General features: G+C 40.0%; 1 protein-coding gene across 11 annotated transcripts in view; it reads left to right on the top strand.

Annotated features, from left to right (window-relative positions):
- The window catches only part of Sema6d (semaphorin 6D), a 563,436-nt gene that overhangs the window by 88,400 nt on the left and 450,149 nt on the right, over positions 1 to 24,887 (top strand). The gene's annotated exons all lie outside the window — the stretch shown is intronic.

The following is a 24,887-nucleotide window of genomic DNA, read 5'->3' as shown; positions in this document are numbered from 1 at the left end:
TTTGCTGAGTAGATTGCGGCCGGCGATGGGCAGGAGAATGGCAGCCAAGTCAGTTGCTCTAAGGAGGAACAGATAATATTTTTAAAATTATATGTTTGTCTTGATTATATTTAGACCCTAAAGATACAAGATGTGTTTGTTATTTCTCAATTGTTTTATCAAGCCCAACTATAAACACCTCTTACTCCTCAATTTTATTTCCTGCATGATTCCAGAAGCTCTCTTTGATGCCACTGTCCCCAGATGAATGAATGATACAGATCTAATCCAGGATCGTCTTTTTTATATAATATGTTCCTTTGTTCCCCTTCAGTGTGGCCCCTGACATCTAGTTCATGTCCCCCAAACATATTTCTGTTTATAACACATAATATATAGCTATAAAATGCCATGCTGTTCTGGATAAGATGGAAAAGTCTTGAAATTTTCTCTTTAGTCATTAAACACTGAATCCTCATCTACTTAAGTCATTGGCCTGGGTGCTGACAATTTAGCAGTGAGATATAGGCCCCTCCTCACAAGCAACTGTAGGCATTTCTAAACAAGTGATAGTAGATGAACAGCCGCTGCAATGAGTGCTCAAAGGTTTAGACATTGGTGAGACCGGGCTCTGAGGCTGTGAGAGAAAGTTCCTTTCCATGGGGCTCTGAGGAGTGTCTGTGGGGTGATGTTTGCCGTCAGTGCAAGGACTCGGGTAGAAGTGAAGACGTTCTACACTGAGAGGAAACGGGGCACACGTATGAAGTACAAGAGGCTGCAAGCTTCTAGAACAGGGGTAAATGGCTAGAGGAACTGAAGGCGAAGTCAGGGTATCTAGGATAAAGTTACTGAGTTTTGAGGTGTAAAGGAGTGTCAAAGTATGCCGGATAGGGTGGCAAGAACTCTGGGTTTTCTGTTGAAGCATCATGCTTCTGTGTGGGCGAAGCAACATGATCTGATGTACAGTCTAACAATTTCACTTTTCAAATGAGCAGTTAACAAGGAAACCAGTGCTGGGAGCGAGGGGAACCAGGAGATGAGTCAGGCCCTAGGAGGTGGGACCCTGGGGAGAAGCCTTCAGAGCCTGGCCTGCCTCCTAGCCTCCTGGAGTCCTCTCGTGTGTTTTCCTACATACTATTTATGACTTCTAAGGCTTAGCTTAATGTACGAAGGAGGGGGAAAGGGCTTTTTGTTTGCTTTTTCTTCTCGCTGGGAATGTATACTTTTATTCTAAACATCAATAAAGGGGAAGTTAAAAATACCAGAGGCATTTAGGACAGCTTGCTGTGTGAATCTACCTGCAGGAAGGAACTGTTTGAGCCAGAATTAGAAGGGGTTATGGAGTTCCCACTGGTGCCACTAAAGAAGTGACTTGGAGCCATTGGGTGCAGCATCCAGCGTTCCCTCGCAACCCTCACAGTGGCTGTGTTGCTCTGGGCACCGTGGTAAATAGCGGCGATGGCAGAGGGTGGCTCAACAGCTTTCCTTTCGCGTTGCTCGCCAGCAGGCTGAAGAGCTGGCAAGAGTCAGGGTGCACGCCCTGTGTTCGGTCTGCCTTAGGGTGGTCTTAGTGCCTTCCTCCATAACCAGCTGTCCTGGCTAGGTCTATGCCTCCTCACCGTCTTACTGGCATATCGCCTCTTCTCCTGCTTCTTGTGAAGAGCGTAGCAATGAGGACAATATTAAGATCAATTATTATTGTTCTTTGTTCTTCCGACACTGTGTTTCATTTCCTGCCTTGTCTCATTTGCACCTCCGAGTGACGGTGGAGATGTCCTGAGTTACCATTCCTCGCTTAGCATTGAAAGTACCAGGTAGTCCCCAGCATGCTCAAAGTCGTGTCAGACTGGCAGAAGCAGTAACAGAGGCAAAGAGTGGAACAAATTGATGACAAAGATAGTGTGGGCAGAGGCTGGAGTGCCAGGTGACGTAGGGGATCAGATTAGCTGCAATGACACCTAGCGCATAAGCGAATTAGCTAATCCTTATGGAATACACAAGTCGGATACACCATGGTGCATTCCAGCTGATTGTTCTGTTTCCCCATGCAGGTCTGCTTCAAATAACCAGGTTAGGATATAACCGGAGCAGCTTGGAAGAACTTCAATTATTACCAGCTTCCAGCCTACTTAATAAGCCAAGTCTCCCTTGCAGCACATAACCTTTGAGGACTGTTTTCACTCAAATTAAAGCACTAATGGTGCTCATCCAAGTTTTCATTCAATGTATTTTTGGATCCCTTTTGGGTATTTACCTTTGGCAAGGGGGAGTAAGACTATTCGCATTGGCCAGTAAACAACAGTTGGTCCAGTCAGGACTCCAAGAGGGTTTTCAGTTGCATGAAGATAGAAAATTAAAAAGAAATAAATTTAGCACACATGGAGTTTTTCCAAATTAGGAACTGGTGAGGAAATAATTAATGAGCTCAACATAAATCAAAATATTTGTCTTGTTGCCGCTGATGACAAACTAGCCTGGATGGGATCTGTTAAACACACTTGAGCAAATTGCATCCATCAAAACTGTCCCTTTGCAGCAACTGTCTCCCAGGAGCCAGCTCACAGTAAGAAAACTGTAGGCTCTTGGTAGAAAATTACAGGCACATATGTGTAAGTGCGACAAGTAGCTGAGACTGAGCATGGAGAATTATTAAAGGCAATTTCGTCCCTTCTCCTTGAAGGAGCCCTTAGCAGTTTTACAGTGGAGTCAACCTCCCCTGCTAATGGCCTTGGCTGTGTCAGGGACACATTAGCATGTGTTTATTCTTGATGTAGCTATTAGACACGTGTTTTAGGGAACCTTTGGAATTTTGGAAATTCTGATTCATCTAAGCAAACGTGGAGACTAATGGGATCAGCAGATCATACAGCTTGGCTCTCTTCCATTCAAGCCCCAGCCACATGGTAGCTCAGAGGCAGTGCTAGCCTGTGCTAATTCAGAGGCTGCTCCCCAGAAGGGAATCTAATGTTTGCTTTCCAGTCTTTAAGGCATTTCATTCTGGCTAATTGCTCTTGTAAAGTCTGTAGTGTCAAGTAAACCTTGTGTACTTGAGAAATCAGGAGAAAGGAAAACTGAGAGGGACGTTGGTGTATTTCAGGAGGGCAGAGAAGAATGTATTCAAGTTAAAATATTCCTAGGGTGCTGGTTACATGTGCTGCGCAGTGGCCAGTCCTGGGGACTGTGAAGAAGGGAATGGTGACATCTAGGAACAACAACGACAAAACCAGAACATGACCGGGGCAAATAAACCATACCCTACAACTGTTCTTTCTCAAGACAGGCAGATTCTACATGGTGAATCATTTCCTTTGAGACTCTCACCGTGGCACCTGCAAGTTTGTTCTGGGATAAGAGACATTACCGATCCATTGTTAGCAAGGCTCAAAGAGTAAGTTTATTTAGCCCTCAACCCTAGTCACCAATTTTTCCCTCTGTCACCTACTTGGTCTGAGAAGTCCTTTAAACATAGACTTAGCTTGACACAGCTTGTTACATAATGTAGGTATAAGCTCAGTCCAGGGTGCTATGTATTAGACACAGTATTGTCTCTGAGTGCCCTGACCTTTGTCTTAGTCCACCTATGGAGGCCTACCATATTGTATTGATGCCAACATTTCTACTACAGAGTTGGAAGATAACCTCATCTTCCTCAAGAAATGGACCTCTTTTGAGATGAGGGGAAGAGGAGCCTAGGCATTGGGTCAGAGAGAAGTAAATTTGGAATCAACAAAAACAAAACTCTCGTTGTCTTGGGACAAATCGTCTTTTCTTTCTTAGCTTTCGCTTGCATGCACTCAACATTTAATGACATATACCAGCAAAGGGCAGCATAAATAAAATCATGTAAGTAGGATACCCAGGCCTCTTCTAACCTAAATGTTAGCATGAATCTAGGTATAGGTCCAGAGGGAGCTGGCTCCATGGCATCCAAACTATCTGAATGTCAGATATTACAGAAATTAATTGTCTTATGTGGGCTACCAAGGGGCTTAACTTGCGCATGAAGGACTAACTCAGGACTTACCAGAAACAAAACAGGTAGCTGTTGTTCTTGCCACCCAGGCCTCCCCGCAGAGGCAGATGGCTCTAAAGGTAAGCAGGCAGATGGTGCACTGCCCTGAGAGCATCCTAACCTTAAAAGTGACTGCTCCCATGATTTGTGCTCTTCATTGCCTTCTGTGCCAGGTGCCCCTACCTTTCAGTGGCAGCTGTGGGGGAGTGAGGGGCAGGAACAACCACGCCAGAGCATTTCTCTCAAAGAGAGATGCAGGGTTTGTCCATAACTACTGACGTGGTATCTAGGTTGATTTCATTAGCGTAGCGAGTTCAATAGTCCCCCAGATTATAAGGGGAGAAATTAGTTATAGCTAAAGCTGCTTCCTACAGAAGAGGCTTTTTAAATCCAGGCTTTTATTCAGGGACTAAATTAAGGGAGTAGGACAAATGAAGAGAAGATTATCGGTGATGTCACAAGAACTCAAATTCCAGTGGTGGTACCAGATGTTTGGTGTGTGTACATGATACTGCCCTCCTAACTACTCACGTCACCTTGAAATATGGATGTGGAGAAACCAAGTCTTAGAGTGAATTATTCATTTGTCATAATTTATACATTATTAAAAATACACCCAGGAGGCTATGCAGACTCAGCTTCTTTAGTATTTGTGTTGCTTTTATTATCCTGTAATCTTATGTTGCCCTTTTCGGGTAACTGTTAGCCCCAAAATTGTTTCAGTTTCAGTATTCCCAAGATGTAAAAAGCGTTTGTGTTTCTTGCTGGCTTTACGTGCCTAAAGCAAGCTTTTCTTATGAAACTTTGATCATCTGCTAAAAATGGGGAAATGGAGAGGGAAAAAAAAGCATGCCCATTGTAGCAATGGTTCCCAACTACATCCAAATCTTAATTTGCAGAAACTGTAAGCACATTATCTTCATGGCAAAGGTGGCATGGCAACTGAGATTAAATTGAGACTTAGAGGATTATTGGTTGGGTACAATGTAATCAGAAAGGCCCCTAAAAGACAAAAAAATGAGACAGGGATGAGAGTCAAGAGCTACAGATGTGAATACAGAGCAAGGTCTGGCTGCTGGGGTGTGAGGAACATTCAGCTTAGCTCTGCTAGCTATAAGATGGAAAGTAAGGATTAGTAAAGAAGGACCAGTGTCTGGTCCCTAGACCCAGGAGACAGCAAAGGCACTATGCCCAGGGTACGTGAGAAAGAATCTGGCCCTTCTGATGGAGTGTGAGTTTAGAATGGAGACACCTCAGACTTCTGACCTACAGAACTATGTGAGACACTTGTGCCACTTGGAGCCCCCAAATGGTACCTTGTCACCAGTCATAGAAAACTTGGGCATAATGAGTTGCAGTTTACCAGAGGCGTTCATGGTGAGGCACCTACTGCACAAATTAAGCTGGTTCTGTGTCTAAGCTGTTCTGTGAGTATAGAACACAAACTGATGCCATTCACCTTATGTCTTCAGGCACAGAAATTTCATTTTTCGGCAGGAAGCAGGCAGGACAGAACAAAAGCAAGCCTCAAAGCTGTGCCCACAAAACCCTGAGTATAGCCTTGTTCTGCAGAGGTCCAAGACAACTGTAAATGGAAGGGAAACATCCTCTCAATGATGCTTTCTGATCTACAGCATAGGTCCTATCTTCAAGGCAAATGTCTTTACATGCAGCCATTCATTCGGTTGCTGTGATTTCTAGCTCTCTCGTGATCCCAGTTTCCAGAAATTTCTTCCACATGACTTCCACATGGTTTTCCTCTTTCTTCAGTATTGACTAAACTCCACACTTTTCCATGATGTTCTTTTAGACCAATTAATCTGAAATTATGTTCTGCACAACATCTTTTTATTGCTTTTCTTATTTCTTGTGCTAATTCTTTTGATTATTTTCTCTCCTTCTTTTAAATTCTATACCACGTAAGGGTAGAATTTTCATGTTGAATTGAATTATGTGGGATACACATTCAATATTTATTGAGTGAATAAGGAATTGTTAAACTTGGAGAGTGTGTTGGCTCTGTGAAAGTCACCCCTCTGACCCCACCCCTTGAGTGTTGCCAGTCATGATAGAAATTTAGACTCAGTATTGATGACATCATTTCCAGGATTCCAGGAAGGCCCAGTCATAACACTCCTAACCATTTGCCCCAGAGGGCACACATTAGGTTCGTGTACTTTTGTGATGTCAAAATTGCTTTGCCAGTTACCAGCATCAACTTCTCACACTTGCAACATTCTTTGCCTGGTCTGCATATATAGATAACTGAATAGGATGCAAGGTACAAAGAGTGTGAAGGCTATTCCATTTAAATACAGTGCTGGGGGGGGAGGGGAGTCATACTAGTTACTGATTTGAGCCATTGTGAATAAATAACTGTCCTTTGTCAGAAGAAGGTTTACCCATTGTCTTAACCATAGTTCAAGATGTACCTATGGGCAGTTTGGGAATATAAATTTATGTTAGAATCTATGAGCTGCTTGATGTTTATCCTCATCTCTTACTTGATTATGACATATCAAGATTCTTCTGCTTGGTGTGAAGTCACATATTCACTTATGAAAAAGTAAACACACACACAGTTAGAACCAACAAACAAAATTATAATTATCTAGCCTTCAACACCTGCAAAGACCCTAGAAGGATACAATATTACCCAAGTAAACAGGAAGTGCAGTGCAAGCCAGTTCCAAAACTATAAAACTGACAAAGACATCTGGCTGCCTAGAAAGTCACTGAAAGTTCCTCTGTAATATCAGGGCATCCGTCTTTGGCCTATAGGCTAAGAATATCTGGCAAACTTCTCTATGAAGCAGGAGTTTTGAAGGACTTTCCTGCCTTATTTTGGCAAATTTCGGCAGACTTTTTCCTCTGTGTCCTGTTGTGGGATTTATTTTTGTAACACTGTATATATGTTTCTACTTCTGATTAGGATATTTTTGTATATGGATTCAAATAAAAGATATTTTTGTCATATTGCACTATAGATTTCTACATCTGATTAAGATACTTTTATATATTGTCACAAATTTGAGGACATTTTCCTTATACTACATATCTGTTTACAGATTGTATACTTTTATACTGTGAAACTGTAATTTTTAAGTTATATAGGCTATTAATTTTTATAGACTAATAGTCATTCATATTTGTCCTACTTATAGCTATGTTTGTTAGGTTTTCTAGATGCACAAAGATGCATTCCGCACAGATAGTAAGCACTTCAAAGACTTACAGAATATGGCAACTAAACATTTTAATAATTTAAGATCCTGCTAATGTGAGTCATAACTCCCCTTGGCAGGACCAGTCTACTCCCAAGAGAATGATGGGCACCAAAAACAGTCCATATAAAGCTTATTTCCTTCTTGGCAAAACTGACGTATTTGGGCAAAGAACTGCCCTTGCCTTGACTGCTGACAGTAAGCATGCTTTCCAATCTGGACAAGCAGGATACAAGGAAAAGTGACTGCTGAACCTTGCCAAGACAAGCTATGAAAGCCTTTCAAATTTTCCTGCCTTCTAAAAAATGATCCTTCAGATATTCTAAGCCTATAGTTAAACTTGGATGCCCCAACACTGCAGAGATACTTTGAGTGACTGTCCAGTCAGCCAGCTGTTTTGGTCATTTCTTGTATCTTATGGAAGTCACTTGCTTGTACTTCCTGCCTACTCAGGTAATATTATTTTTCTTCTCAGGCCTTTGATGTGATTGAAGAATAGATAGTTATAGTTATGATAGTCTCATATCTTAGCTAAGGTTATATTAGGGACAAGACTTAGACTCTTCAGGATAGAACAGCTATTGGAGACTTATGGTCTAGACATTTAGACATTTAGAATGTGTTTCTTGCTCAATGTTGTTCTTGTTGGTTGTAGTTTATTTTTGCTTTTGTTATTACCTCTCATTCTTCTGGACAATACTTAAGAGTTCTTATTGTATGTAATTTATGTTAGAATGAGAACCTTCTTAATTAGAAGAGAAAGGAAAAATGTTGTGGGAGCTCCGTCCATTTACCAAGGACTTTTGGGGTGGCTTGCCGTAGGCATGGTTTTCTCCAGAAACATGACCAGATAAAACAGAGAAGAAGGGTCACATACACTCTCTTGGGTAGTTAGAGCCTAAGCAAGTCATTGCCTTTGGGAGAAAAACTTGGAAATGACAGGACAGCAACAGCTGCATCAGTAGCAATGCCTACTTTGTTCTGTATTCATGAGCTTGTTTTTCCATTGCTACCCTTAATAAATGGTTAAATAGACTTTTATGACTTCAAATTTCTGTGTCCCTCTTGTCCAGTTTGTGCAGCATATTGCCAACAGTTAAGGCAAAAGCAGTTTCTTGCTCAAATAGCTAGCATTGCAAGAATGCAAACAAACTCTATATGGAGTTTCTTTGATATCCATCATCTTCTTTGAAGTAAATTGGTGCTGTCAGGAACAGATATGTCTCATTGTCATGAAAAGCCATATATTAACAAAATATTTTAAATGTAACATTCTGTAGGTCTTTGAAGTCTTTGAAGATCATCTATCTAAAATCTATCTTTGTATGACCTTAAAAACATACCTAATGTGACTATAAGTTTGATTGTTATACATGGCTATTAAGCTGTATTTATTGTCTCAAATAGATTTCAAGAAATAGAACTTAACATTACACTTTTAAGTGAGATGAATAGGTACAATACCTTAAACAAGAAGAGAAACACATAATGTACTATAACAGAAATACTTTTAAATAAACAAAATTTCATACCACTGTAAAATATTTGAGGTTAGTGGTTGTTGAAAAGTAGATTCAAAAATCCATCCTTTTGTTTTTGATCTTTTCTATATTATAGTCCCCATTTTCTCTTCAGAAAGAGATTCTTGGATTTAATCCCCTTTGTTCAGGATATTTTATTTAACTATAACAAGTATCAACTTGTAACCAACCCTCCTAAATGATGCCAAAAATCCATAACCCACAGAATGACCAAAAACTACCCACCCCATCTATTGGGAATGTGGATGTGGTGTTCTCTACACTGCTTCCTGTTGTCTGGGGGTGCTGGAATCTTTGGGGTACCCTGGAAAAATTAGGATAATGGTCAAGTCCTGGATGGAATAGTCTGTGAGGTTGGAGCATCTCTGTCAGCATCCCTGAAGCTGTTTCAGATGCAGAACTCTGAGGAAACTGCAACAGAGGTAGTATGACAGGCTGGATCACCTGGATTACTTGTATTCATTGGTGTCTGGTCCCCTTGTTCTAAGAACACACAAACCTTCAAAGGTAGCACACATATCTGTCTTAATACAAGTATGGAATGTGCAGTGAGCACAAGTCAGTTAAAGATGATTTTTTTGTTTTATGTTTGATCAGATAAAGTATGCATCACCTATTTTATAGTTTTCTAGGTTTATTTCTTTATGTTTATAGTCAGGATTTTCATGAGGTCTCCCCTAATCAAATCTGATCTCTTTCAACCTTGAATGAATCCGCAACCTTTTGTTTTATTTGGAAACAAAAACATAACCTCTTCCCCAATGTAACATATATTTTGTTGCTTCCATTTTGAAGTTAAGACACACAAAAATATATAGGTTGGTTTATTTTAGTAGTTTTATAATCCAATATATCTCAGCAGCTATTATTTGCTCATCAGTAATAAAAAATTTTAAAGTCAATACAATACCATACAGGATCCAGACTCATCCCCTGTGTATTTCCCAGTTCTATGTGGCTTATTCTTTTAATATTATTATTATTATTTCTCTTTTAATACTTTTTTGTTATTTTAAACATTTTTATGACTCCCTATGCCCTTTTGTTTCTTAAGCCTACCCACATTGTTAAACACATTTTAACCAGTTTAGAGGCTTTTCTCATATGTACCTGCTTTACTTCATATCTGTAATCTTTTCTTTGTGCACAAGCAAAACTGTAAACCATGTGTGGCTTAGACCATGATAGTCAGGTGACTTAAACCCACAGGCAGTGGCTAGGAGCCATATTTATGTACCATGTCCTGCATGAGAGACTGTGGGACTAGGAAGGTGTATCTGATTCTGTTTTTGTGTGTTAGAAACCATTTTTTAAAGCTTTCTTGGGTCTTATGTGGAAATATGTGCCCAGATGTTTAGCACCATTTGCCACAAATCATTCTCTGGCCTGACAACCAGTTCCCAAATCATGACACGGAGACTTATTGATTATAAAAGCTCAGCCAATAGCTTAGGCTTGTTTTTAGCTAGCTCTCATAATTTAAATTAACCCATGTTTATTTATCTATGTGTTGCCACTTATCTCGTGGCTTTTTACCAGATCTTCTACATGTCATGCTTCCTCTGTGTTCCCTTGTGACTCTGTCCTTCTTCTTCCCAGCATCCTCTAAGACCTGAAAATTATACCCAGCTATTGACTATTTAACATTTACTAAACCAATCTGAGAGAGACATCTTCACATTGTACAAAAAAATTATTCCACAACACACCAATTTTTCATATAATTCTGTGATCAAGACTAAAAAGAGTCCTCTGGGCTTCTTATTATGAATATTAATTCAAGTCTCCCCCACACTCTCTAGACCCAGTGGTTCTCAACCTGTGGGTTGAGATCTCTTTGGGGGTCAGACATCAGATATCCTATAAATATCAGATATTTACACTGTGATTCATAACAGAAGCAAAATTACAGTTATGAAGTAGGAACAGTTTTATGCTTGGGGATCAGCACCGTATGAGACACTGTGTTAGAGGGTCACAGCATTGCAAAGGTTGAGAATCCCTACTCTAGACAAATAGGATCTAATTCTTTAAAAGTGGCCGCTAGAGACAATTTCTATGTGCTGTAAAATTTTTCCCAGTAGCTTAGACTGGAGGCTGAACCTTCCTCCGTACCTATCCTCTTTGAGTTGGTAAACAGTCAGTAGATGGCTTTTTGTGGCATTGCTAGGTAATTGTCATTTGTATTGCCCATGGGACAGTCTGGTGATATCAAAAGCATATGTCTTAGTTACTTTTCTATTACTGTGACAAAACACCATGACCGAAACAATTTATAAAAAGAAAGTGTTTACTGTTTAGAGGGTTAAAACCCGTGATGGCAGAGCAAAGGCAAAGCAGCAGGAACATGTGAGAGCTCAGCTCACATCGCTCAAGCAGGACACAGAGGATGTGCTAGCAATGGCATGAGTCTTTTGAAACCTCCAAGCCTGCCCCCCATGGCACGTCTCCAAAACTGCCACACCTGACAATCTGTCCCAAACGGTTATGACTGGGGACCAAGTACTCAAACATAAACCTTTGGGGCATTCCCATTCAAACTGCCAGAGCAGAAAAGCATCTGTGGAGCAATGTGATTTCAGCTTCTTAGCTGCACATCCTTCCAGTGCTCCTGTGCTGTCTGCAGGAGACTTAGCATTGCTTTGTGATCACTGGCCAAGGGTCGCATCTCCTGACAGAAGAGAGGAAAGAGGGCCGTTCCTCCCTTGACTGCTAGATTCTACTAAGAGTAAAGCTGTGCCTTGCCTTTGAGAATGGTATAACTCAGCTGCTTGCATTGCCCTTCTGAACTGCCTTTTCTATTTTACATTTACATTTTTATTTAAAATATCTTTTTATTAACTTATGAGAATGTCATGCATTACATGTAATCATATTTGCTTTATTGCCCTATAAGATCAAAGACAAATTACTTACTTGCAAACAATGCAATAGCATAGAATATGCAATACTATTCCTAAGTAGAGGAATTGGGTCATGGTGAGGAACTATTAGACCAAAGCAAAACACCAAGCAGCACACCTATGAAAGATTGTGTTGATTAAATCATTTGAAGTGAGAAGACTCATTATAACTTTGTGCTTCCTTCTTCCACGTCCGTTTCTGTGGACTGGTATCGGATAGTATGGTTCATATTTAGGGTATATCTTTCCATTTCAAGGTTCTTAATCAACAAAACCTATCAAAGATACAGCCAGCTGCTTGGGTTTGGGTAGATTACAGATGTAGTCAAGTTGACAATAAGTATTAGCATGATGAAGAGCAGCGGCGGTAGCCTGCAACACTGTGGGTCTATGAGACCTCACTGGCCAACAATGCCAATAGAAGTAACCCATTGCTGACACTGGTATTTTTTTATTTGTTGTTTGTATTTTTTACTGTTAGCCTGTGAGGTCAAATAATAGAATTGTTTCCCTGCTATAGAGTATCTCCCTTTGAGCTCTTTTTATAAATGTAAATGTTTATACTTTTATAATTTAAGAGTTGCTTTTTTTTCCAATGTTATTCTATGGTCAACTAAACAGAATGCTTTTGAGGACTTTATAGAGCATGCTAAGTGAAGAATATCACTGCCTTTCTAATTCTGTTGTCATCATCATAAGAGTTATCATTCTCCTCTGAGGAAGCACTCCCTTTGTCCTCTGGGCTTCCCTGTCATGTGGCAGCTCTAGCCTGGACCAGCAGGAGTCTCCATGGAGGCAGTGAGATGAACTACCAACATTTTCTTCAAGATTTTTCCTGGAAATGTCTACTTAAGCCCAAGACTTAGAAAATTCCTCAGTCCAATGACAAGAAGATATTTTCTTAATTTGTGCAAAAAAATTGACAGGTATACACATTTGTAACAGAAAGGTAAATGATAGTTCAGAATATAATGAAAGAATTTAGTGACCATGAGCAGTGTTTGCCTGCAGCCAGCTGTTGCCCTGATGATAGAGGCAAAGACCATAAGTAAGAATTAGGGAGGCATGCTAACTGCTTCTGTCAGAAGCTTGCTTTTATATCCAAAGTAGCTTTTCATTTTTTCCCAAGGAAGATTATAAGATCCACTGTTACTTGCAAAAGAGTAATTGTATAAATTAAGTGTCACCATTTAAAGCTGACTTCTCTAAGATGGTATAGAAAATGCATGTAGTGTTATGCTTGTGAAGACATAGTGGTGTACAAAAGCACACTTTGTTTGCCAAATTAATCAAGAATCTTACAGTATGGAGAAAACTTCTTTGGTCTTTTAGCATGTTTTCTATTTGCAAAGATGTGTCCAAGTCTGATCTGGTTATTTTTTTAAAAATATAATGAAGTTTTTATCGTACCACCATGCAACCAAGTGACAAAGTAAGAAACCAAGCATTGATCTTTTCCTACTCTGTTCTCCCTGGTGTATGCTTCCTGCAAAGTCCATCCGCACAAAGTCCAGGCCTGTCATATGCTTCCAATAGGCCAGTGAATAAATTACCATTCTTTCTGGGCCCTGCTACCTCACATCTCAAATTGGAATGTGGCATTGTGAAGCCGAGTGGGAATAAATGTTTACACAGCTGGCATAATTTCTGATGTGAGGTAGATAATCTCCATTAAGATGTTGTTCTTCCTCACATGAAGAGTATTAAATTAATACCTATAATTTCCAGAATATGCAAATATTTGAACAAACTTATTTTTATAAGCAACTCCAGACCCCCTCCCCAAAAGAGTTCAACAAACTCACCCTGAGACACAGAGGTTCTGGGGTTCCTGACTGTGTTAGTCAGTCATCTCTTAGAACAAATTAGACGGATGACTCTTAGAGACAAGATTGGCTGCGACCTGACAATGTGGTAGTTTGGGCTCCTCACAGATCACTGTAAAAGATAGCAGTGGTTACATACAGATCACTACAGAAGACGGCAGTGGTTGCCTACAGAAACTTGGTCGGTCCTTCCTCCCTGTAGGAAGAGTACTCATGGAGAAGTTTCCTACATGGAACTATGCTGCTATGCTGCATAGGAACTGAAACCATGCCATTTCATTTCCTTTCATCACTTAAAAGTGTCTTATGACAAAGCACGCCAAAACATCTGTTTTTGCTGTCATTTGTTGACCTGGCATTGCATGGAGTGGCTGAAGATAAGACACACTGCTACCAGATCTTCCAGCATCCTTCAAGCATATAACTTAAGTGTCTGCAGCATGGCTTTAGCATGACATTTTCTTTCAGAGACATAATCATAAGATGACAAAGTTACTCAACAAATTCATGTACTGATAACTGACTTAGTGATGGAAATGTTGCAAGCTTGACTCGCTTTTCAAAACACTTCATGTAGGGGAAATGACATGAATTACAGAGAGATGAGGATGGACCAGGCTGTGATGAGCTGTGGGGCAAGATGAGGCTGTGGTAGGGAGTACGAAAGTAGGTAGAGCAATGGGACTCTGATGTAGCACAGGGGATGTGCAAATGGTATTGGAGCGGGCAGTGATGGGGTATGAGAAGGACAAAGCTATGATGATGTGTGTGGAGAGATAAGGTTGTGGTGGGGAGTGTGGAGGTCCAGAGGTATGTTGAGGCATGAGGAGAAATGGAACAGTGATATGGTATGAGAATGTGTGCTAAAACGGAGCTGGGGGAGGGATAGAGCTATGGAGGCTCATGATGGAAATGATGTTCAGTTCCTAGTCCAGATTTTTATTAAGTCTGGTCTTGGCAGAACAGGTTTGACTTATTTTAATATAATCATTATTTATTTGAAGAGGGTCAATAGCTCGTTTCATTCTTGTCTCCATGGTTACTCATGGATTATTTTGAAAGAGGTTACAGAAAGGAAGTCCTAAGGCAAGTATGTTGAAGACAAAAACAATGTTCTAAGTTTGTGTAGGTGTTGCTGGTGATTTGTAGGTTGAAAGTATGTACTCTTCAGATTGTGATAGTGAGTGAGAGTGGGGAGACCAGAAGGTGACATCAGGATCTCTTCCTCAGTCCCTCTCCATCTTTGAGATAGGTCTCTCACTAAACCTGGAGCTGGTCTAGATAGATTGGCTGGCCAGCAAGCCCTAGAGATCCTCCTGTCTCTGTATTCCACATGCTGAGACCACAAGTCCATATAGTTACCTCATTTTTGTATCATTGGCACCAGGGCTTAAACTGAGGTCCTCATGCTTCCATAAGGAAGAGACCAATGAATCATCTCCCTAGTCCCAATAATGATAATAATTCTTATGAATACTTACTATGTACTAAAAGTTTTGTCTCACTCATGCCTCTCCCTAGTCTTTTTGGGAGCATTATTATCCAAATATTTACCTACAAAAAACCAAAAGACTGCAGACATCTTAATAAATAACATCATTGTCATTTGTGATGTTATTTTGAACAGCATTGTGCTCAAAATAAAGACAGAGACATCTCTCTCTATTTAATCTGCAGAACTTGAAAACAAACACCTAACTGTTAGTTCCTCTGTTGATACTTTTTCTTAAGAATATCACAGAAGTGTCTTCCCTGGTGGCTATGGGCACGGTTAGTCACATGACTCTTTTCTTGCTCAATGTTGCTTGTATCACACACTCCCTAATTTCTTGGTTGAAACTGAGAATCGTAATAACACAGTTGGAACTTGTAAATCTTCAGAGCGACTCAGTGCTTTGATTAGAAGAATTTCAGGGACGCTCGTTTTCCCACTCATTAGAAAGCCTCTTGCCCTGCTGCAGCCTATTCAAGGTTGCTAACAGCAAACATGGGAAGAAATAATCCACAGAACCTGACTTTCATTGCATCTTTTAATTGTTTTCCTGGTCAAGCCATGATCTGCACTCTTATTTTATTATTATATATATTATATTATATTATATTATATTATTATATTATTATTTAGGGATGTACAATGTGTTCTCTTCTATACTAAGAATTTATCTAGGTAGTAAAAGTTAGTTGCTCCTGCACTCAATCTGTCAGTCTATGTGAGAGCTAGCATCATGTTTTTAAGGACTCAGGAGAAGTTACTTATTCAGTTACTGCCCAAGACACACAGCATTTTAATACCCTTATCCTTTCACCTCTTGGTTCTCAAATATAATTCACTTGTAGCCAACAAGGAATCATGGGAGAATATTGAATGCAAATCTGCCAAGAGGGACTGGCGGGTTTTTGCATATATTGTGATTATTCAACTCCAGAATCACATCATTTTGCAGATCAGCACCGTGATATTTACCCTGAAGTGAAAAAAAAAATGCATTTCCATTTCTTTACAAATTAAACGTTATTTTTTGGATTTGAAAATTTAAATCTTTATACTTCGACTTTGGGTCTCATTAAAATTACAGAAAGAGGAATGAAAAAAAAATCTATATATAGCCTTTTCTTTCACACAGCAGTTAACAAAAGCCAGGAAGTACCCCAGGCTGTTCGCATTTCTCCCTTGCCTATGGGAGATCTCTTCCATAAGTTTTATCCTCTGTCTGCATGAAGCAAACCAAATGCCTCTAGCAGCCAAAGCCACAGGAGGTGGCTCCTAGCAATGGCCCTTAATTATGGAGCTACCTTCATTGATTCTGCCATTTCCTGGAGCGTTCTGTGAGAAGATAGTCCACTTTGCCATCGTATGCAGTCTTTTATCCAAGAAGGCATCTTTCTGGGGCCTGGAAAGCAGGGGGCTGGGTACCGCCTCACTTCTGCAGTCTCTTGGTTCTAAGAATGATGCTCTCCTAACCATTCGGTGTCGGGCTAAGGTTATACCCATGAGTGCAGCTGACAAGATTGTTGCAGCAGCAGCTTCATTAGGCTTCCCATCCCTCGGCACTATTGCACTCAGACGAAAATTGCATCGTTTCACAAGTAAATGACAGCTTTGGTCCTTGTGACTCTTTGTCTTTAGTTGTGGGGATATGTGTGTATGTGAGTGTGTGTGTGTGTGTGTGTGTGTGTGTAGGCCAGAGACCAACTTTGGATGTTGCTCTTCGGGGAATTCAAAGCAGGCAACATGACAGGCAGGTTTTGCAGTTGGGTTCTGGCCATCATACCCTGTGTCCTCAAGCTTCCCACAGACCTGTTCTCTACTTTTTGATGTGAGAAAATGACTACAGTGCCTCCTTATCCAGTGTTCCCACTAGGGCAGGATCCTCGCCAATTGGCCTCCAGCTTCCCCTGCCTGAGTGACCGTAGGGCATCACTGTGCTATGAGCCCAGGTCCCTGCCTTTCACAAGTGTGTGCACTTCTGCTCTGCCGGTCTTTTTTTCTCACCAGGGTGGGCAGAAGAACGATCACTCATGATGTAGTCCCTCTACTCTCTCTGTTCCTGTCTATCTCTCCGGAATCCTCAGTCTACAAATGCATGCTTTCTTCTGCATCCTGAACCCGACCACAATGCTGAGGATGGAGCGTGTAGCTAGCAGTGTGGGAAGAGAGATCACACAAGACCCAGGAGTGCTTTTTTAATATTAAAAAAGCTGTAACATTTGTAATATTAAAAAGTGAGAAAATGAGAACATTTTAATTTAGCCTATATTAAAATTTTTGCATCATCTAATTAACATAATTATGAATGATGTAGATTACTTTCCTTCTCAAGGAGGCATTGGAGTGGCGTGTTTTGCCACAGCATATATCAATTCAGACTAGTCACATCTACGGTGGCTGGTTGCCACACGGGATCTATGACTGCCCCATTGATAACATGTCTCTAGACTACTTTGGGTTATATTACTTACTTATAATACAAATACTTAGTTCTATTTTAGAAGACTATTTTCTCATATCATTCTTGCCTCCACATACCCACTACCTCCCATATATTCAACAACTCCACAAGAATATAGACTTTTTAAGAATGACAAGATTGTATTGGCCTGTCATAATCACCCAGAGTTCCCACTGGGATTCACTTTGGTGTCATTCATTCACTTGGTTTGAATGAATACACGATGGCATGTATCTGCCGTTACAGTAACATGTAGAATGCACCCACTGCTCTAACATGCCCATGCCGAGTGGTGAGATGGCTGAGCATGTAAAGGTGCTTACCACTGATGTCCTGGCTTGTTCTCAGGACCTACAAGATAGAGAGAGAGAGAGAACTGACTCCTAAATGTTATCTTCTGAGCTGCACTCCTGTCTTATGGTATATACAGGCACGAGAGCACACGTATAAGACACGCACACACACAAACATGTAAAATAAAGACCTTGTGCCATAGTTAGCCATCTTGTTCCTGGCTCTCAACACTCAGTAAAAAAATATATATATATATATTTGCTGTTTCCAGAACTTTCTTTTTGCCAGAACGCTGCACAGCTAGAGTTATGCAATGGGAAGCTTTTTGGGTTGTCTACTCTCACCTAGTAATGCGCATTTAAACTTCTTCCAATCTTTACATATTTTGGTAGCTCATTTTTCTCATGACTGACTAATATTCCCTTGTCCGCATAGATCACAATTTTACTTATTCATTCACCTGTGAAAGAACAAACTGATTGCTTTCAAGTTTTGATAAATATGAATGAAGCCAATAAAAATATCCATGTACAAGATTTTGTAGATACAAGTTTTGTTAAGTCTTTAAGTACCAAAGAGCACTATTGGTGGCTTGTTTGATAAGAGTATCTTTACTTTTGAATGGCAAACTGCTTTCCAAAGTGGCATTTCCATTTTTCAGCCCTTCCAGCGATGAATGAGAATGCCTGTCCCCTGCATTCTTGACAGTCCTTTGTCTTCTCATCACAGTATATTTGGCCATAGAAATGGCTGTGAACGGATATGTCATTGTTTAATGCCCACGTCCTTGATATGTGTTGAAGAAAATCTTCTAAGCATCCATCTATGTGTCCTTTTTGATGAGATCTGTTAGAATTATTGAGCAATTTTCACATTGAGTGACTTCCTTTTGCATTGGGTTTTGTAAATGTTTTCAGAGTTTTGCATAGCAATCCTTCATCAGATATGACTTTGTGAATGTTTTCTTTAGACTATGGCTTGCCTCCTGTTCCTCGACATTGCTGACATTGCACTTCGCATAACAGATGTTTTCATTTGAATGACATTAAGAGAAGTGGTTATTTCCTTCCAGGGCTGTACCTCTGATATGGTGTGTTGGATCCATTGCCAACCGAAGGCCATCCAGGTTTTCTCTAACATTGTTTGCTAGGGGCTTTATAGTTTTTGCTTTCCACATCTTGTGCTGTGATCCATTTTGAGTTAGATTTATGGAAAGGGTGAGGCATCTGTCTAGATTCATTTATTTTGTGTGCGGCTCTCTACTTATTGCAGGACCACTTGTTGAAAAGGTTGTGCTCCTTATCAGTGCTCAGCTGACTAGTGTTGCATGAGTCTGCTTCTAGGCTTTCTACTCTGATCCTTTGAATGAATTGTCTATCCCTTCACTGGCACTATGCGGTGTTGATTACTGATCGTATCTATTGTTTTGACCTTGAATAGTGCATGCAAGTCCTCTAGCTTCTACTCTGTCTATATTGCTATTTGTTCTGGGCCTTTTCACTATCCATAGACACTTTACAATCAGTTTTTCAGTATTCACAGAGTGTCTTGCTCAACTTTCAATAGGTATCATGGATTACAAACTCACAGATGAAGTTTATTAGAAATTATATTTTGATAATACTATTTTCCTATCTGTGAATATGAATTCTTTCTCTCCACTGATTTAGTTTTTTGATGTTCATCAGAGTTTTGTAGTCATTTTCATAAAATATCTTACTAATATTTTCTAGACTTTTACCTAAATTCAATAGGCCATAGGATCAAAACAATAAAAGATACTTTCACTCATTGATAATACGTAGGAGCATCATTATCTTTGATTCTATTAACCTTGAATCTAATAATCTAACTGCAACTTGCTTGATTCAAATGGTTTTGTTTGCTGTCAGTTCTTTTAGAATTTTTACATAGACAAACATGTCATCTGTAAACAGTGGTGTCTTTGTTCTCTCGGTACAAACCACTATCCCACTTGTTTCCTTGTCTCTGATGACTGCATAAGTTAGTACATGTTAAAAGACAATGACAAAAGACTTCCTGGTCTTGTTTCTGGTCTTAGAAGAGAAGTCAATAGTTTCTAACTGTAAATCATGTTATTGTAAGGTTTTGATAGATGATTATTAAGCTGCAGAATGTCCCTGGATTTTCTAATTTACTTGGAACATTTTTTTAAAATCATAAATAGCTATTAGACTTTTATCAAGTATATTTTCTGCACCTACTGATATGATCATGCGGTTTTTCTTTTTTGCAATCTGGATATATGGAATTAATTGACTAATTTTCAAATGCCGAAGTAGCTTTGCATACTTAGACTACCTCACACTTATTGTGTACAATTCTTTTTATACACTGCTGGGCTTGACTTGATAAGTTGTCACTGAGGACCTTTTGTGTTTATGATGGTGCATGATACTTGTCTCAGTTTTACTTGTTGCAATCTGTGTTTGGTTTGGTGTCAGACTATGCAAGTATCGTATGTGGTAGGAAGAGGTTTCTATGCTTTGTTTGCTAACACTGATGGAGAAGTAGTTTACTTTCTTCCTTTAGTACTTGGTATAAATGTTCACCAACAAACTCATTTGGACCTGATGCTTTCTGGAGGTTATTATTAGTTGATCTGATTTCTTTAATAGCTGCCGGGCTGTTAAAATAATCTGTTTGTTCATCACAGTTTTTGGCAGGGTGTGTTTTGGAGGAATTTGTCCATTTCTTGTTGGTTGCCAAATCTGTAAGTGCACATTAGTGCACAGCACTCAGTTACAACACGTGATATATTCATGGACTCCAAAGCTTGTTCCCTGTTTTGTTTTTTAAAACGGTAGCAGCATGTGTTTTTTTTTTCCCTTAATTTGTCTGGCTAGAACTTTATCAATATTATTGATCATTTCAAAGATCTAGCTTCTGATTTTAGTCTCTGATCTGTTAGATCAATTAAGAACAAGAAGAGTAAAAGATTATATTTCACCTTCAGTTATTCCTTCTCTGGCACGTTCCCTTCCTTCAGGGAGTTCAGGTTTGAACTTCTATAATTTTCTGTCTCCAAAACTCTTACTATTAGGCAGGTCCTTTTTCAAAAGTCAATACCTGTTGGAAAAGTTTTAATTCCTTTTTCCTCTTAAAAAAAATTCATGTTATAGAATTTTAAGCTTGCAAATTGCTTACTTTTTGCTAAAGAAAGCCTTTAAATGCATTGTTCTATCCTATATTCCATGATTTCTGAGGTAAGGTTGATGTAATACTTTGTCGCATAGATAGGATCCCTCTGGCTTCTTTCATAATTTGTCTTTTATATTTGATTTACTGCCATTTGAATTGATATACATGGGTGGGTGTGTTGATTACTTTTATGTCAGCTTGACACAAGCTAGAGTCATTTGGGAATAGGCACTCTCAGTTTAGAAAATGCCTTTATAATTTGGTCTATATGCAAATTGATGGGCATTTCCTTGATTAATGATAGATGGTGGGCAAGCTCAGCCCACTGTCGGTGGTGCCCTCTTAGGACAGGTGATCCTGGGTTGTATAAGAAAGCAGTCTAAATAAGTCATGAGGTTTAAATCAGTAAGAATCATCCCTCCATGGCTTCTGCTTCAGAACTTCTGCCCTGACTTCCTTCAGTGATGGACTGTTACCAAGAAACAGAAGATGGAATGAAACCTTTCCACGCTATGTTGTGCCTCTGCTTTGACGAGTTTGTAATAGACTGAAAATGAGTTTCTCCCCGGATCCATCAAAGGCATCACTTTTTGGTTATGCTTCAGGCTTGTCATCACCTCTGCACGTGTTGTCCCTAAGTTCTTCCTTGTTCTGGATTATAACATAATTTCCAGACTAATAATTTCAACAGCCTTGCTAAATCTGGTTTGATGCTCTCTGTCTATGTACAATGTGATAACTTGATACTCAGTACAAGATATACAAGATATAGGAGGGAAAAAAAGCATTGTCCATGCCTACAGTCTGTCTCTTCTTAAGCACGGGTCTTTAGACAGAACTTCACAGACATCATGGATAGCTTCTTGACTTCTTGTTAAAGATAGGATGGCTCTAAGGGGCTTAGATGTGCTTTTCTTTTCTCTTACATAGGATGCTGAGTGGACTTGAGGCATCAGTTAGGAGATGATATACCCCAGATGAGTCTCTGGTTAACTAGTTTCTCCTTTGGAAAGGCTTTGTTAAGAAAAACAGAGTGTTCTGACATTTCCAAAATGGCTCCTTTTCTGCCATTTGTGCTGGAAGCATAGAGTATTTTTCCCTAGTATTTTGGCATCTAATTTAACTTTTGGTTATAGGTTGCACAGAATTGTGAAGACCTGTTCTTGTGTTGGTTTCTGGGAATTGGAACATTCGTATTTGTATGTAATGTATCTTCAACAGTTTATCCAGTACAGCTCAGGTCCCACACAATTTCTGCTTCCATAGTTATGTCCCTTTGTGATCCTCTTGCTCCCATATCCCCAAATCTCTGTTTTGTTGCCCTAGCTGTTTCCTCTTGGAAGCAGTGGTTCACCCAGATACTTTCTCTATAAGACCCGAGAAGTCTGTCCAATGTCTTCTTTCCTTTTTTGCTGTTGAAACAAAGTGGCATCTTCAAGTTCCATATATGGGAATCCAGAAGCCTATGTCTTCATGTATTTTCTGTGTTTTCCCTCTGCCTTTTCCTGGGGTACTCCTGAGAGGTTGCTTCTTCAGCTTTCTCAGTCTGTCACATCCAAGAGGACTTCATGAACTTCCCTTCTGCATCCATCACTGAGGGTCATCTATCCGTACCCCTGGCCTTGAAGCCAGTCTTGAAATTTTTCTACTTCAACTCAATAAACTATTATTATGTATTTTAAGGTTCTGACTCCCTTCTATTGTCCATTGCTTATTTAATTTTTGTATCAATAAAAATGCGGTCACCAAATTTCCCTAATAGGAAGTGATTGATCGTTAGCTGTCTTACTGATCTTGAGCTGCCCCACCCATTGTGTAATACAATCCCTCATGTCCCATCCCACCTGCCAGTGCAATCATGGCTTTTCCCTTTTTCACGTGTCCTACTGAGCTACCTGGTGGGTAACGTCTCATTCCTCACTGCTTCCAAGATTTCCTAACTACACACCTTCTGTTCTTCAAGCCTGCTAATGCCCTTGCTCCCACTGGGCTCCTCTATGTGTTCTCCCTCATCCATTAAGTCTCAGGTCCTCTCCCTTCTCCCCTGCTGAGCACGAGAAGCAGCTGAGTGCTTCTGTTCGGGTGTAGAATCTACTACTGTGTTGTTCTCTGGTTTTGGTTTCCGCTTGCTCGCCTCACTCCTTTCTTAGACCAGAGAATTTCTTGTGACAGGGAGAGAATGTCTTCTTTATACCCCTCACAGTAGTGTTGCTTCATGTGGGCTGAGGTGGGATTCACTGTGCTGCGGAGCGGCATGTTGGCTTCACTACCTGGCTGGATTCTCACAAACGTTTTGATGACCCTGTATTTTCTTCACTATGCTGAATTTTAAGTTACTCGGCGTCATGGTTCTCATTCATAAGACTCACAGAGATTTGGCTGGTAAATTAGTTTGAAATGTCTATGTACCTATCAGATCTCATCTGCAAGGCCCAGCCCTAGAAGCCATTTGCCCTAGTGAAGAGCTTTCAGCATGCAAAAGTCCATCTATGTGCGCTCTGGATTTCACTAGATCAAATACAGCAGAAGTGACTATTTTCCAAACTACAGATGCTGGACTTGCCCCCAGAGAAGGGTGCAGAGACTAATTCCAGGGACTATGGGTAGAGATGGAATATATTATTTCAACAATCGTCATTTAGTAGTATTTGTTGAGCACCCACTGAGGGAAAAATATGGCCGTTAAGCATAGTCTCTGAGTAAAAATTAAAAGGTATGTGTACATTAAGAGTATTTTTATTGTGGATAAAAACTGCCGCTTGCTGTTTTGCTACCATGAGTTTTATGATGTAAGAATAGGAATATTCTGCACAGGAAATGCTCCACTGTATTATAGAAACACATTTGTTTCATGTTTGTTATGCATCAAAAAACTCACTTGTAAGAGGGCACGGGTGCCAGAAGTTCACTGGGAGGGTCCCTGGGAAAAAAAAAAAAAAAAAAAAAAAAAGAAAGAAAAACTCATTTGTGTGTTCAGAACTTGTTTAGGTACCTTTGAGACTTACAGGTGGTGACTAGACCCTAAAACTTATTCTTGGGAACTATTTCTCCAAATAGCAGAAAACCCCTTCCTGGTTGAAGGTGTTCCTAAAACACTGGGATGTGCTAATTCATCACCAGAACATTACTGGTTGTGAAAATCTCTTTTAGCCACCCTGCCAAGGGGTGTGCCTGCCATTATGAACAGTGTAAACTGTTTATGAAAACTTCAAGGCTCCCTTGACATCTGTGGAATAAGATCAAAACCAGAAGGTAGGCAGAAGATACTTCCCCTAATTACACAAGAAAAAAATCCCACATTTTAAAATAATTTTATGTGTACTGAAAAGTTCTCAAACACTAGAGTGGTTCCTAATTATACCCGTCACCTGGCCGCCTCTCCCTAATTCTAGGAAATTAGCATTTGCAAAATACTATTAGGTAAGTATCCCATCTATTAAAATCCACCAGCGTTTTCCTCTTCCTCAGGAATTTCTTTCTGTTCTAGGATCCCATCCAAAACCTCAGACTGTGTTTTGTTTTCATGGCCCTTTAGTTGTTCCGATCTGAGACAATTCTGCATTTTTTTTTCCTTATCTTTTGATTTGGGGCACTCTTAATGTGTCCTGCACATTTGTCATGCAAAATATCATTTAGTTTGAGATTTACAGAGGTATCCGGATAAGGAGATCCTTGTGAAGGATGGCAGAGAAATAAGTCTAGTGTTCTCTGGGAATCATACCGGGAGCATGAGTGTCCACCACTGGGGATATTACTGCCCAGTGCTTGCCTAAGAGGCTGGCTGGCCCTCTTCTTCCCATTTGGACTGGCATAACTTGAGAAGCTATTTGGAATTAGTCTCACACCCTAGTTCACATCTAGCATTTGCGCAGTGACTTTAAAGCCCAGTGGTGATGCTGCCTGCATTAGTGGCATTTACCTAACAGGGATTATTGTGTTGTCCTCAGGGGACAGTTATTCTCTCTCCATGGAAAATGTCATTTAATAAGCTAAGAT

Source organism: Chionomys nivalis, chromosome 9 (genome assembly GCF_950005125.1).
Source record: "Chionomys nivalis chromosome 9, mChiNiv1.1, whole genome shotgun sequence".
In the NCBI taxonomy this organism is placed as follows: domain Eukaryota; kingdom Metazoa; phylum Chordata; class Mammalia; order Rodentia; family Cricetidae; genus Chionomys; species Chionomys nivalis.
The sequence above is the reverse complement of the archived record's forward strand: the minus strand, read 5'-3'. Positions and strand labels throughout refer to the sequence as shown.